Below are 15,735 nucleotides of genomic sequence, written 5' to 3' on the forward strand. Positions count from 1 at the left end.
CATACACTGATACCCAGTAACACAGACACACAATTACACCATGTAACACAGACATACACTGACACCAAGTAACAAAGACATACAGTGACAGCAACTAACAAAGACATACACTAACACCAAGTAACAAAGACATACACTGACACCAAGTAACAGAGACACACACTTACACCAAGTAACAGAGACATACACTGAAACCCAGTAAATCAGACACACACTTACACCATGTAACAAAGACACACACTTACACCAAGTAACAAAGACACACACTTACACCAAGTAACACAGACATACACTGACACCAGGTAACAAAGACAGACAATTACACCAAGTAACACAGACATACACTGACACCCAGTAACACAGACACACACGGACACCTAGTAACAAAGACACACACTTACACCAAGTAACACAGATACACACTGACACCCAGGAACACAGACACACACTTACACCAAGTAACACAGACATACACTGACACCAGGTAACAAAGACATACACTGATACCAAGTAACACAGGCACACATTTACACCAAGTAACACAGACAGACACTGACACCAAGTAACAAAGACATACACTGACACCAAGTAACAAGGACATACACTTACACAAAGTAACAAAGACACACACTTACACCAAGTAACACAGACATACACTTACACCAAATAACAAAGACAAACACTGACACCAAGTAACAATGACATACACTGATACCCAGTAACACATACACACACTGACACCAAGTAACAAAGACATACACTGATACCCAGTAACACAGACACACACTGACACCATGTAACAAAGACATACACTGACACCAAGTAACGAAGGCATGCAATTACACCAAGTAACAAAGACACACACTTACACCAGGTAACACAGACAAACACTGACACCCAGTAAGAAAGACATACACTGACACCCAGTAACACAGACACACACTTACACCAAGTAACAAAGACATACACTGATACCCAGTAACACAGGCACACACTGGAGGGGGGTGGGGGAGGTGAGGGGTTCACAGTGGCGCAGTGGTTAGCACCGCAGCCTCACAGCTACAGGGACCCGGGTTCGATTCTGGGTACTGCCTGTGCGGAGTTTGCAAGTTCTCCCTGTGTCTGCGTGAGTTTCCTCCGGGTGCTCCGGTTTCCTCCCACATGCCAAAGACTTGCAGGTTGATATGTTAATTGGCCATCAAAAATTGCCCTTAGTATAGGTAGGTGGTAGGGAAATATATAGGGACGGTGGGGATGTGATCGGAATACGGAATTAGTGTAGGATTAGCATAAATGGGTGGTTGATGGTCGGCACAGACTCGGTGGGCCGAAGGGCCTGTTTAAGTGCTGTATCTCTAAACTAAACTAAATACTGACAACTAGTGTCATGGACACACACTGACAGCAAGTAACAAAAACAAACACACACTGACACCCAGTAACACAGAGAACCACTGACACCCAGTAACAAAGACATACACTGACACCAAGCAACAAAGACATACATTGATACCAAGTCACAAAGACATACATTGATACCCAGTAACACAGACACACACTGACACCAAGTAACAAAGACTTACAATGACACCAAGTAACACAGACGGACACTGACACCCAGTAAGAAATACATACACTGGCACCAAGTAACAAAGACATACATTGATACCAAGTCACAAAGACATACACTGATACCCAGTAACACAGACACACACAGACACCAAGTAACAAAGACACACACTGACACCAAGTAACACAGACATACACTGACATCAAGTAACAAAGACAGACAATTACACCAAGTAACAAAGACATACACTTACACCAAGTATTTTGACATACACAGACAGCAAGTAACAAAGACATACACTGATACCCAGTAACACAGACACACACTTACAGCAAGTAACAAAGACATACACTGACACCAAGTCACAAAGACACACACTGACACCCAGTAACAAATACATACACTGACACCATGTAACAAAGACATACAGTGACACCAAGTAACAAAGACACACTTACACCAAGTAACACAGACATACACTAACTCCCAGTAACACAGACACACACTTACACCAAGTAACAAAGACACACACTGACATCCAGTAACAAAGACATACACTGACACCAAGTGACAAGACATATACTGACACCCAGTAACACAGACACACACTTACACCAAGTAACAAAGACATACACTGACACCAAGTCACAAAGACACACACTGACACCCAGTAACAAATACATACACTGACACAATGGAACAAAGACATACACTGACACCAAGTAACAAAGACATACACTGACACCAAGTAAAAAAGACACAAACTGACACCAAGTAACAAAGACATACACTGACACCCAGTAACACAGACACACACTTACACCAAGTAACAAAGACATACACTGACACCAAGTCACAAAGACACACACTGACACCCAGTAACAAATACATACACTGACACAATGGAACAAAGACATACACTGACACCAAGTAACACAGACATACACTGACACCAAGTAACAAAGTCACACACTTACACCAAGTAACACAGACACACACTGACACCCAGTAACACAGGCACACACTTACACCAAGTAACAAAGTCATACACTGACACCAAGTAACAAAGACATACACTGATACCCAGTAACACAGACACACAATTACACCATGTAACACAGACATACACTGACACCAAGTAACAAAGACATACAGTGACAGCAACTAACAAAGACATACACTAACACCAAGTAACAAAGACATACACTGACACCAAGTAACAGAGACACACACTTACACCAAGTAACAGAGACATACACTGAAACCCAGTAAATCAGACACACACTTACACCATGTAACAAAGACGCACACTTACACCAAGTAACAAAGACACACACTTACACCAAGTAACACAGACATACACTGACACCAGGTAACAAAGACAGACAATTACACCAAGTAACACAGACATACACTGACACCCAGTAACACAGACACACACGGACACCTAGTAACAAAGACACACACTTACACCAAGTAACACAGATACACACTGACACCCAGGAACACAGACACACACTTACACCAAGTAACACAGACATACACTGACACCAGGTAACAAAGACATACACTGATACCAAGTAACACAGGCACACATTTACACCAAGTAACACAGACAGACACTGACACCAAGTAACAAAGACATACACTGACACCAAGTAACAAGGACATACACTTACACAAAGTAACAAAGACACACACTTACACCAAGTAACACAGACATACACTTACACCAAATAACAAAGACAAACACTGACACCAAGTAACAATGACATACACTGATACCCAGTAACACATACACACACTGACACCAAGTAACAAAGACATACACTGATACCCAGTAACACAGACACACACTGACACCATGTAACAAAGACATACACTGACACCAAGTAACGAAGGCATACAATTACACCAAGTAACAAAGACACACACTTACACCAGGTAACACAGACAAACACTGACACCCAGTAAGAAAGACATACACTGACACCCAGTAACACAGACACACACTTACACCAAGTAACAAAGACATACACTGATACCCAGTAACACAGGCACACACTGGAGGGGGGTGGGGGAGGTGAGGGGTTCACAGTGGCGCAGTGGTTAGCACCGCAGCCTCACAGCTACAGGGACCCGGGTTCGATTCTGGGTACTGCCTGTGCGGAGTTTGCAAGTTCTCCCTGTGTCTGCGTGAGTTTCCTCCGGGTGCTCCGGTTTCCTCCCACATGCCAAAGACTTGCAGGTTGATATGTTAATTGGCCATCAAAAATTGCCCTTAGTATAGGTAGGTGGTAGGGAAATATATAGGGACGGTGGGGATGTGATCGGAATACGGAATTAGTGTAGGATTAGCATAAATGGGTGGTTGATGGTCGGCACAGACTCGGTGGGCCGAAGGGCCTGTTTAAGTGCTGTATCTCTAAACTAAACTAAATACTGACAACTAGTGTCATGGACACACACTGACAGCAAGTAACAAAAACAAACACACACTGACACCCAGTAACACAGAGAACCACTGACACCCAGTAACAAAGACATACACTGACACCAAGCAACAAAGACATACATTGATACCAAGTCACAAAGACATACATTGATACCCAGTAACACAGACACACACTGACACCAAGTAACAAAGACATACAATGACACCAAGTAACACAGACGGACACTGACACCCAGTAAGAAATACATACACTGGCACCAAGTAACAAAGACATACATTGATACCAAGTCACAAAGACATACACTGATACCCAGTAACACAGACACACACAGACACCAAGTAACAAAGACACACACTGACACCAAGTAACACAGACATACACTGACATCAAGTAACAAAGACAGACAATTACACCAAGTAACAAAGACATACACTTACACCAAGTATTTTGACATACACAGACAGCAAGTAACAAAGACATACACTGATACCCAGTAACACAGACACACACTTACAGCAAGTAACAAAGACATACACTGACACCAAGTCACAAAGACACACACTGACACCCAGTAACAAATACATACACTGACACCATGTAACAAAGACATACAGTGACACCAAGTAACAAAGACACACTTACACCAAGTAACACAGACATACACTAACTCCCAGTAACACAGACACACACTTACACCAAGTAACAAAGACACACACTGACATCCAGTAACAAAGACATACACTGACACCAAGTGACAAGACATATACTGACACCCAGTAACACAGACACACACTTACACCAAGTAACAAAGACATACACTGACACCAAGTCACAAAGACACACACTGACACCCAGTAACAAATACATACACTGACACAATGGAACAAAGACATACACTGACACCAAGTAACAAAGACATACACTGACACCAAGTAAAAAAGACACAAACTGACACCAAGTAACAAAGACATACACTGACACCCAGTAACACAGACACACACTTACACCAAGTAACAAAGACATACACTGACACCAAGTCACAAAGACACACACTGACACCCAGTAACAAATACATACACTGACACAATGGAACAAAGACATACACTGACACCAAGTAACACAGACATACACTGACACCAAGTAACAAAGACATACACTGATACCCAGTAACACAGACACACACAGACACCAAGTAACAAAGACACACACTGACACCAAGTAACACAGACATACACTGACATCAAGTAACAAAGACAGACAATTACACCAAGTAACAAAGACATACACTTACACCAAGTATTTTGACATACACAGACAGCAAGTAACAAAGACATACACTGATACCCAGTAACACAGACACACACTTACAGCAAGTAACAAAGACATACACTGACACCAAGTCACAAAGACACACACTGACACCCAGTAACAAATACATACACTGACACCATGTAACAAAGACATACAGTGACACCAAGTAACAAAGACACACTTACACCAAGTAACACAGACATACACTAACTCCCAGTAACACAGACACACACTTACACCAAGTAACAAAGACACACACTGACATCCAGTAACAAAGACATACACTGACACCAAGTGACAAGACATATACTGACACCCAGTAACACAGACACACACTTACACCAAGTAACAAAGACATACACTGACACCAAGTCACAAAGACACACACTGACACCCAGTAACAAATACATACACTGACACAATGGAACAAAGACATACACTGACACCAAGTAACAAAGACATACACTGACACCAAGTAAAAAAGACACAAACTGACACCAAGTAACAAAGACATACACTGACACCCAGTAACACAGACACACACTTACACCAAGTAACAAAGACATACACTGACACCAAGTCACAAAGACACACACTGACACCCAGTAACAAATACATACACTGACACAATGGAACAAAGACATACACTGACACCAAGTAACACAGACATACACTGACACCAAGTAACAAAGACATACACTGATACCCAGTAACACAGACACACAGTTACACCAAGTAACAAATACAGACACTGCTACCCAGTAACACAGACACACACTGACACCATGTAACAAAGACATACACTGACACCAAGTAACGAAGGCATACAATTACACCAAGTAACAAAGACACACACTTACACCAGGTAACACAGACAAACACTGACACCCAGTAAGAAAGACATACACTGACACCCAGTAACACAGACACACACTTACACCAAGTAACAAAGACATACACTGATACCCAGTAACACAGGCACACACTGGAGGGGGGTGGGGGAGGTGAGGGGTTCACAGTGGCGCAGTGGTTAGCACCGCAGCCTCACAGCTACAGGGACCCGGGTTCGATTCTGGGTACTGCCTGTGCGGAGTTTGCAAGTTCTCCCTGTGTCTGCGTGAGTTTCCTCCGGGTGCTCCGGTTTCCTCCCACATGCCAAAGACTTGCAGGTTGATATGTTAATTGGCCATCAAAAATTGCCCTTAGTATAGGTAGGTGGTAGGGAAATATATAGGGACGGTGGGGATGTGATCGGAATACGGAATTAGTGTAGGATTAGCATAAATGGGTGGTTGATGGTCGGCACAGACTCGGTGGGCCGAAGGGCCTGTTTAAGTGCTGTATCTCTAAACTAAACTAAATACTGACAACTAGTGTCATGGACACACACTGACAGCAAGTAACAAAAACAAACACACACTGACACCCAGTAACACAGAGAACCACTGACACCCAGTAACAAAGACATACACTGACACCAAGCAACAAAGACATACATTGATACCAAGTCACAAAGACATACATTGATACCCAGTAACACAGACACACACTGACACCAAGTAACAAAGACATACAATGACACCAAGTAACACAGACGGACACTGACACCCAGTAAGAAATACATACACTGGCACCAAGTAACAAAGACATACATTGATACCAAGTCACAAAGACATACACTGATACCCAGTAACACAGACACACACAGACACCAAGTAACAAAGACACACACTGACACCAAGTAACACAGACATACACTGACATCAAGTAACAAAGACAGACAATTACACCAAGTAACAAAGACATACACTTACACCAAGTATTTTGACATACACAGACAGCAAGTAACAAAGACATACACTGATACCCAGTAACACAGACACACACTTACAGCAAGTAACAAAGACATACACTGACACCAAGTCACAAAGACACACACTGACACCCAGTAACAAATACATACACTGACACCATGTAACAAAGACATACAGTGACACCAAGTAACAAAGACACACTTACACCAAGTAACACAGACATACACTAACTCCCAGTAACACAGACACACACTTACACCAAGTAACAAAGACACACACTGACATCCAGTAACAAAGACATACACTGACACCAAGTGACAAGACATATACTGACACCCAGTAACACAGACACACACTTACACCAAGTAACAAAGACATACACTGACACCAAGTCACAAAGACACACACTGACACCCAGTAACAAATACATACACTGACACAATGGAACAAAGACATACACTGACACCAAGTAACAAAGACATACACTGACACCAAGTAAAAAAGACACAAACTGACACCAAGTAACAAAGACATACACTGACACCCAGTAACACAGACACACACTTACACCAAGTAACAAAGACATACACTGACACCAAGTCACAAAGACACACACTGACACCCAGTAACAAATACATACACTGACACAATGGAACAAAGACATACACTGACACCAAGTAACACAGACATACACTGACACCAAGTAACAAAGACATACACTGATACCCAGTAACACAGACACACAGTTACACCAAGTAACAAATACAGACACTGCTACCCAGTAACACAGACACACACTTACACCATGTGACAAAGACATACACTGACACCAGGTAACAAAGACATACACTGACACCCAGTAACACAGACACACACGGACACCAAGTAACAAAGTCACACACTTACACCAAGTAACACAGACACACACTGACACCCAGTAACACAGGCACACACTTACACCAAGTAACAAAGTCATACACTGACACCAAGTAACAAAGACATACACTGATACCCAGTAACACAGACACGCAATTACACCATGTAACACAGACATACACTGACACCAAGTAACAAAGACATACAGTGACAGCAACTAACAAAGACATACACTAACACCAAGTAACAAAGACATACACTGACACCAAGTAACAGAGACACACACTTACACCAAGTAACAGAGACATACACTGAAACCCAGTAAATCAGACACACACTTACACCATGTAACAAAGACACACACTTACACCAAGTAACAAAGACACACACTTACACCAAGTAACACAGACATACACTGACACCAGGTAACAAAGACAGACAATTACACCAAGTAACACAGACATACACTGACACCCAGTAACACAGACACACACGGACACCTAGTAACAAAGACACACACTTACACCAAGTAACACAGATACACACTGACACCCAGGAACACAGACACACACTTACACCAAGTAACACAGACATACACTGACACCAGGTAACAAAGACATACACTGATACCAAGTAACACAGGCACACACTTACACCAAGTAACACAGACAGACACTGACACCAAGTAACAAAGACATACACTGACACCAAGTAACAAAGACATACACTTACACAAAGTAACAAAGACACACACTTACACCAAGTAACACAGACATACACTTACACCAAATAACAAAGACAAACACTGACACCAAGTAACAATGACATACACTGATACCCAGTAACACATACACACACTGACACCAAGTAACAAAGACATACACTGATACCCAGTAACACAGACACACACTGACACCATGTAACAAAGACATACACTGACACCAAGTAACGAAGGCATACAATTACACCAAGTAACAAAGACACACACTTACACCAAGTAACACAGACAAACACTGACACCCAGTAAGAAAGACATACACTGACACCCAGTAACACAGACACACACTTACACCAAGTAACAAAGACATACACTGATACCCAGTAACACAGGCACACACTGGAGGGGGGGGGGGGGGAGGTGAGGGGTTCACAGTGGCGCAGTGGTTAGCACCGCAGCCTCACAGCTACAGGGACCCGGGTTCGATTCTGGGTACTGCCTGTGCGGAGTTTGCAAGTTCTCCCTGTGTCTGCGTGAGTTTCCTCCGGGTGCTCCGGTTTCCTCCCACATGCCAAAGACTTGCAGGTTGATATGTTAATTGGCCATCAAAAATTGCCCCTAGTATAGGTAGGTGGTAGGGAAATATATAGGGACGGTGGGGATGTGATCGGAATACGGAATTAGTGTAGGATTAGCATAAATGGGTGGTTGATGGTCGGCACAGACTCGGTGGGCCGAAGGGCCTGTTTAAGTGCTGTATCTCTAAACTAAACTAAATACTGACAACTAGTGTCATGGACACACACTGACAGCAAGTAACAAAAACAAACACACACTGACACCCAGTAACACAGAGAACCACTGACACCCAGTAACAAAGACATACACTGACACCAAGCAACAAAGACATACATTGATACCAAGTCACAAAGACATACATTGATACCCAGTAACACAGACACACACTGACACCAAGTAACAAAGACATACAATGACACCAAGTAACACAGACGGACACTGACACCCAGTAAGAAATACATACACTGGCACCAAGTAACAAAGACATACATTGATACCAAGTCACAAAGACATACACTGATACCCAGTAACACAGACACACACAGACACCAAGTAACAAAGACACACACTGACACCAAGTAACACAGACATACACTGACATCAAGTAACAAAGACAGACAATTACACCAAGTAACAAAGACATACACTTACACCAAGTATTTTGACATACACAGACAGCAAGTAACAAAGACATACACTGATACCCAGTAACACAGACACACACTTACAGCAAGTAACAAAGACATACACTGACACCAAGTCACAAAGACACACACTGACACCCAGTAACAAATACATACACTGACACCATGTAACAAAGACATACAGTGACACCAAGTAACAAAGACACACTTACACCAAGTAACACAGACATACACTAACTCCCAGTAACACAGACACACACTTACACCAAGTAACAAAGACACACACTGACATCCAGTAACAAAGACATACACTGACACCAAGTGACAAGACATATACTGACACCCAGTAACACAGACACACACTTACACCAAGTAACAAAGACATACACTGACACCAAGTCACAAAGACACACACTGACACCCATTAACAAATACATACACTGACACAATGGAACAAAGACATACACTGACACCAAGTAACAAAGACATACACTGACACCAAGTAAAAAAGACACAAACTGACACCAAGTAACAAAGACATACACTGACACCCAGTAACACAGACACACACTGACACCAAGTAACAAAGACATACACTGGCACCCAGTAACAAAGACATACAATGACACCCAGTAACACAGACACACACTTACACCAAGTAACAAAGACATACACTGACACTATGTAACAAAGACATACACTGACACCAAGTCACAAAGACATACACTAACACCAAGTAACAAAGACATACACTGACACCAAGTAACAAAGACATACACTGACACCCAGTAACACAGACACACACTGACACCAAGTAACAAAGACATACACTGACACCAAATAACAAAGACAAACACTGACACCAAGTAACAATGACATACACTGATACCCAGTAACACATACACACACTGACACCAAGTAACAAAGACATACACTGATACCCAGTAACACAGACACACACTGACACCATGTAACAAAGACATACACTGACACCAAGTAACGAAGGCATACAATTACACCAAGTAACAAAGACACACACTTACACCAGGTAACACAGACAAACACTGACACCCAGTAAGAAAGACATACACTGACACCCAGTAACACAGACACACACTTACACCAAGTAACAAAGACATACACTGATACCCAGTAACACAGGCACACACTGGAGGGGGGTGGGGGAGGTGAGGGGTTCACAGTGGCGCAGTGGTTAGCACCGCAGCCTCACAGCTACAGGGACCCGGGTTCGATTCTGGGTACTGCCTGTGCGGAGTTTGCAAGTTCTCCCTGTGTCTGCGTGAGTTTCCTCCGGGTGCTCCGGTTTCCTCCCACATGCCAAAGACTTGCAGGTTGATATGTTAATTGGCCATCAAAAATTGCCCTTAGTATAGGTAGGTGGTAGGGAAATATATAGGGACGGTGGGGATGTGATCGGAATACGGAATTAGTGTAGGATTAGCATAAATGGGTGGTTGATGGTCGGCACAGACTCGGTGGGCCGAAGGGCCTGTTTAAGTGCTGTATCTCTAAACTAAACTAAATACTGACAACTAGTGTCATGGACACACACTGACAGCAAGTAACAAAAACAAACACACACTGACACCCAGTAACACAGAGAACCACTGACACCCAGTAACAAAGACATACACTGACACCAAGCAACAAAGACATACATTGATACCAAGTCACAAAGACATACATTGATACCCAGTAACACAGACACACACTGACACCAAGTAACAAAGACATACAATGACACCAAGTAACACAGACGGACACTGACACCCAGTAAGAAATACATACACTGGCACCAAGTAACAAAGACATACATTGATACCAAGTCACAAAGACATACACTGATACCCAGTAACACAGACACACACAGACACCAAGTAACAAAGACACACACTGACACCAAGTAACACAGACATACACTGACATCAAGTAACAAAGACAGACAATTACACCAAGTAACAAAGACATACACTTACACCAAGTATTTTGACATACACAGACAGCAAGTAACAAAGACATACACTGATACCCAGTAACACAGACACACACTTACAGCAAGTAACAAAGACATACACTGACACCAAGTCACAAAGACACACACTGACACCCAGTAACAAATACATACACTGACACCATGTAACAAAGACATACAGTGACACCAAGTAACAAAGACACACTTACACCAAGTAACACAGACATACACTAACTCCCAGTAACACAGACACACACTTACACCAAGTAACAAAGACACACACTGACATCCAGTAACAAAGACATACACTGACACCAAGTGACAAGACATATACTGACACCCAGTAACACAGACACACACTTACACCAAGTAACAAAGACATACACTGACACCAAGTCACAAAGACACACACTGACACCCAGTAACAAATACATACACTGACACAATGGAACAAAGACATACACTGACACCAAGTAACAAAGACATACACTGACACCAAGTAAAAAAGACACAAACTGACACCAAGTAACAAAGACATACACTGACACCCAGTAACACAGACACACACTTACACCAAGTAACAAAGACATACACTGACACCAAGTCACAAAGACACACACTGACACCCAGTAACAAATACATACACTGACACAATGGAACAAAGACATACACTGACACCAAGTAACACAGACATACACTGACACCAAGTAACAAAGACATACACTGATACCCAGTAACACAGACACACAGTTACACCAAGTAACAAATACAGACACTGCTACCCAGTAACACAGACACACACTTACACCATGTGACAAAGACATACACTGACACCAGGTAACAAAGACATACACTGACACCCAGTAACACAGACACACACGGACACCAAGTAACAAAGTCACACACTTACACCAAGTAACACAGACACACACTGACACCCAGTAACACAGGCACACACTTACACCAAGTAACAAAGTCATACACTGACACCAAGTAACAAAGACATACACTGATACCCAGTAACACAGACACGCAATTACACCATGTAACACAGACATACACTGACACCAAGTAACAAAGACATACAGTGACAGCAACTAACAAAGACATACACTAACACCAAGTAACAAAGACATACACTGACACCAAGTAACAGAGACACACACTTACACCAAGTAACAGAGACATACACTGAAACCCAGTAAATCAGACACACACTTACACCATGTAACAAAGACACACACTTACACCAAGTAACAAAGACACACACTTACACCAAGTAACACAGACATACACTGACACCAGGTAACAAAGACAGACAATTACACCAAGTAACACAGACATACACTGACACCCAGTAACACAGACACACACGGACACCTAGTAACAAAGACACACACTTACACCAAGTAACACAGATACACACTGACACCCAGGAACACAGACACACACTTACACCAAGTAACACAGACATACACTGACACCAGGTAACAAAGACATACACTGATACCAAGTAACACAGGCACACACTTACACCAAGTAACACAGACAGACACTGACACCAAGTAACAAAGACATACACTGACACCAAGTAACAAAGACATACACTTACACAAAGTAACAAAGACACACACTTACACCAAGTAACACAGACATACACTTACACCAAATAACAAAGACAAACACTGACACCAAGTAACAATGACATACACTGATACCCAGTAACACATACACACACTGACACCAAGTAACAAAGACATACACTGATACCCAGTAACACAGACACACACTGACACCATGTAACAAAGACATACACTGACACCAAGTAACGAAGGCATACAATTACACCAAGTAACAAAGACACACACTTACACCAAGTAACACAGACAAACACTGACACCCAGTAAGAAAGACATACACTGACACCCAGTAACACAGACACACACTTACACCAAGTAACAAAGACATACACTGATACCCAGTAACACAGGCACACACTGGAGGGGGGGGGGGGGGAGGTGAGGGGTTCACAGTGGCGCAGTGGTTAGCACCGCAGCCTCACAGCTACAGGGACCCGGGTTCGATTCTGGGTACTGCCTGTGCGGAGTTTGCAAGTTCTCCCTGTGTCTGCGTGAGTTTCCTCCGGGTGCTCCGGTTTCCTCCCACATGCCAAAGACTTGCAGGTTGATATGTTAATTGGCCATCAAAAATTGCCCCTAGTATAGGTAGGTGGTAGGGAAATATATAGGGACGGTGGGGATGTGATCGGAATACGGAATTAGTGTAGGATTAGCATAAATGGGTGGTTGATGGTCGGCACAGACTCGGTGGGCCGAAGGGCCTGTTTAAGTGCTGTATCTCTAAACTAAACTAAATACTGACAACTAGTGTCATGGACACACACTGACAGCAAGTAACAAAAACAAACACACACTGACACCCAGTAACACAGAGAACCACTGACACCCAGTAACAAAGACATACACTGACACCAAGCAACAAAGACATACATTGATACCAAGTCACAAAGACATACATTGATACCCAGTAACACAGACACACACTGACACCAAGTAACAAAGACATACAATGACACCAAGTAACACAGACGGACACTGACACCCAGTAAGAAATACATACACTGGCACCAAGTAACAAAGACATACATTGATACCAAGTCACAAAGACATACACTGATACCCAGTAACACAGACACACACAGACACCAAGTAACAAAGACACACACTGACACCAAGTAACACAGACATACACTGACATCAAGTAACAAAGACAGACAATTACACCAAGTAACAAAGACATACACTTACACCAAGTATTTTGACATACACAGACAGCAAGTAACAAAGACATACACTGATACCCAGTAACACAGACACACACTTACAGCAAGTAACAAAGACATACACTGACACCAAGTCACAAAGACACACACTGACACCCAGTAACAAATACATACACTGACACCATGTAACAAAGACATACAGTGACACCAAGTAACAAAGACACACTTACACCAAGTAACACAGACATACACTAACTCCCAGTAACACAGACACACACTTACACCAAGTAACAAAGACACACACTGACATCCAGTAACAAAGACATACACTGACACCAAGTGACAAGACATATACTGACACCCAGTAACACAGACACACACTTACACCAAGTAACAAAGACATACACTGACACCAAGTCACAAAGACACACACTGACACCCATTAACAAATACATACACTGACACAATGGAACAAAGACATACACTGACACCAAGTAACAAGGACATACACTGACACCAAGTAAAAAAGACACAAACTGACACCAAGTAACAAAGACATACACTGACACCCAGTAACACAGACACACACTGACACCAAGTAACAAAGACATACACTGACACCCAGTAACAAAGACATACAATGACACCCAGTAACACAGACACACACTTACACCAAGTAACAAAGACATACACTGACACTATGTAACAAAGACATACACTGACACCAAGTCACAAAGACATACACTAACACCAAGTAACAAAGACATACACTGACACCAAGTAACAAAGACATACACTGACACCCAGTAACACAGACACACACTGACACCAAGTAACAAAGACATACACTGACACCCAGTAACAAAGACACACACTGACACCAAGTAACAAAGAGATGCACTGACACCAATTAACAAAGGCATACAATGACACCCAGTAATAAAGACTCACTTACACCAAGTAACACAGAC

This window comes from Heterodontus francisci, unplaced genomic scaffold, assembly GCF_036365525.1.
Source record: "Heterodontus francisci isolate sHetFra1 unplaced genomic scaffold, sHetFra1.hap1 HAP1_SCAFFOLD_57, whole genome shotgun sequence".
In the NCBI taxonomy this organism is placed as follows: Eukaryota; Metazoa; Chordata; class Chondrichthyes; order Heterodontiformes; family Heterodontidae; genus Heterodontus; species Heterodontus francisci.